Source organism: Schistocerca gregaria, unplaced genomic scaffold, assembly GCF_023897955.1.
Source record: "Schistocerca gregaria isolate iqSchGreg1 unplaced genomic scaffold, iqSchGreg1.2 ptg000711l, whole genome shotgun sequence".
Lineage (NCBI taxonomy): Eukaryota > Metazoa > Arthropoda > Insecta > Orthoptera > Acrididae > Schistocerca > Schistocerca gregaria.
In genome coordinates, this window is record NW_026062089.1 from 97,186 (window position 1) to 100,130 (window position 2,945).

Below are 2,945 nucleotides of genomic sequence, written 5' to 3' on the forward strand. Positions count from 1 at the left end.
ATCAGTTTTCACATATTCTCGTGTAACGTTTCTCCCAGACCTCGTTTCATGCGAAATCGTAACGTCGTCAGTCATGTCCCTGGCGCCAAAGGCGGCTAATAAGTCAATAATCGATAGCAAAAACTTGAATTGTACTGCTTCTTACTGGCCGATTACATCAACTTAGAGCCGGCCGCGGTGGTCTAGAAGTTCAGGGGTTCAGTCCGGAACCGCTGGACTGCTACGCTCGCAGGTTCGAATCCTGCCTCGGGCATGGTTGTGTTTGATGTCCTTAGGTTAGTTAGGTTTAAGAAGTTCTACGCTCTAGGGGACTGATGACAACAGATGTTAAGTCCCATAGTGCTCAGAGCCATTTGAACCAATAACTTAGAAGCTTCTTCTGTGTTCTATGGTGTTGCTATTAGTGCCTCCGCATGCCGCAGCCCGCGACATAAGTTTCCAGACGATAAATGTAACTGTTTTATAGAGAAAAGCGTCCAATGTGACGATCTGTCGTTACGTCGATTCGACGGCAATTGACGAAAACGGGACGATTTCTTAGGTTTTTACAACACATGAACACTTTTCCAATTCTCTCGTGTAACGTGTCTTCCAGACTTCGTTTCATGCCAAATCTTAAGGTCGTCGGGCATGTCTGAGGCACCAAAGCCGGATAATAAGTCAATAATCGATTACTAAAACTTGAATTTTACTGCTTCTTACTGGCTGATTACATCAACATATAAGCTTCTTCTGTGTTTTACTGTGTTGCTATTAGCGCCTCCGCATACCCCAGCACACAACATAAGTTTGCAGACGATGAAGGTAACCGCTTCACAGAGAAATTTCAAATTCTGTGTCTGTGTCTATTGCCTGATCATATTGTTAAAAGCAGGTTGCTCTAAATGCCCAGTAGATCTGATTCCCTTGATACCCATTCAAAACAAACTCGGAATGGGAAAGACCAAGCTCTGCTTATACTTATAGCCTGGGAAGTTGACATATCTTAGACAGTAAAATATGATGGTTAAAGATGTCCACTGAGTATTCCCATATACACTGAAGTTAGCTTTGAACAACAAATTATTAATTGGCCACCAACTCTTGACTCAATAGCTACTAAGATCTTTCACTGGTGAAGGAGGTGACGACGTTGTTATGTCTATTAGAGGCTTCTGTAGTTTGCTGAAAATGATGTGATATAATTGTGCCTTGTGATTTTCTGTGGAGTTCCAGAGTAAGTTCTATACTGGTGCAGGACATTCATTCCTGCTGTTCTCATTCGAGGCAATCCTGGATTCTGAATCTCAAGCACCAGAGGATTATAAACAGCAATGCAACCTCTGTCTTCCTGGCTGTGCACTATTTCAAAGTGCTCTGGTTGTCAGTCTCTTCTCATTGTGCAGTGCTTGTAGATTATTGTAAATGGATTATCTGTAATATTTAGAACATCTCATTCTAAACTTTCTAAAGAACGAGACTTTTCTGTCATGACCACTTTTTGTGTGAGGTGATAAATACCAGGAATTTTGTTGCATTTTGAGAACCTAATGGTGACTGACATTAGTGTCTGTGTAAATTAATGGAACTGGATTTTTCCTGAGGTCGGCAGTTTTCCGAAGGTCGGCGTTTTTCCTGAGGTCGTCGTTTTTCCCAAGGTCGGCGTTTTTCCCCGAGGTCGGCGTTTTTCCCCGAGGTCGGCGTTTTTCCCCGAGGTCGGCGTTTTTTCCCAACGGCGGTGTTTTTCCCCGACGTCGGCGTTTTTCCACGATGACGGTGTTTTTCGCCAAGGTCGGTGTTTTACCCCGAGGTCGGCGTTTTTCCCTGAGGTCGGCGTATTTTCCCAACAGCGGCGTTTTTCTTCGATGTCGGCGTTTTTCCACGATGTCGGCGTTTTTCCCGAGGTCTGCGTTTTTGCCCCGAAGTCGGCGTTTTTCCCCGAGGTCGGCGTTTTTTCCCGAGGTCTGCGTTTTTGCCCCGAGGTCGGATTAGAGAATTTTTTCCCAAGGTCTAGAAATCTATCGATATATTGAAAATCCAAAGTATTTTCATGTATGTACACTATACTGATATGTCATGTCATCTTAAAACATATATCCGACCACTAGATAACGGTATTTATCAAGATAGCGATATATTTCGTTATATCTATTTATTTCGAGAATCGTTTTCTTAGGGGTACAGATTTATTTCCAGACGTCCATACATTTCCCATTATCGATTCAATTCGATATATCGACTTACGTAGATGCTCACATTATATCATGATGTCGATTTATTTCGAGATATCTATCTATATTGAGGAGTCTATTTATTTCGAGGTATCGATTGATTTCGAGTATCCGTTTATATGAGATATCGATTTATTTTGATACACCGACACAATTCAGGTTCTCTATATATTTCGAGGTATAGATATATTTCCAAGTATTGGTGTACTTCAGATATAGATTCTTTTCGAGATATCGATATATTTCCAGATACCTCTATATCTCAAGTAATCCATAAATTTCTAGATATCGCTATTTTTAGAGGTATCTTTATATTACTAGGTACCAATATATTTCAGGAAATCGATATATTCCTATACCTCGATTTATCTCGATATGTCGACTAGCTTCGAGATTTCGATCTAATTGTAAGTAGAAATGTGTCCAGATGTCGATATATTTCGGGATATCGACTCATTTCGATGTAGCGGTTTCTCGGAGGTGTCGATTTATTTCGAGGTTTCGATTTATTTCGCGGTGTCGATTTATTTCGAGGTAGCGATTTATTTCGAGGTGGCGATTTATTTCGAGGTGTGGATTTATTTCGAGGTGTCGATGTATTTCTTGGTGACGATATATTTCGATGTTACTTGTCGACTGCATCAGCTTAGAACCTTTTTCATACAGAGTGGTGCGACTGCATACCTCAGCAGGCGACATTGATATCCAGACGATGAATTTTACCGTTTCCGAGAG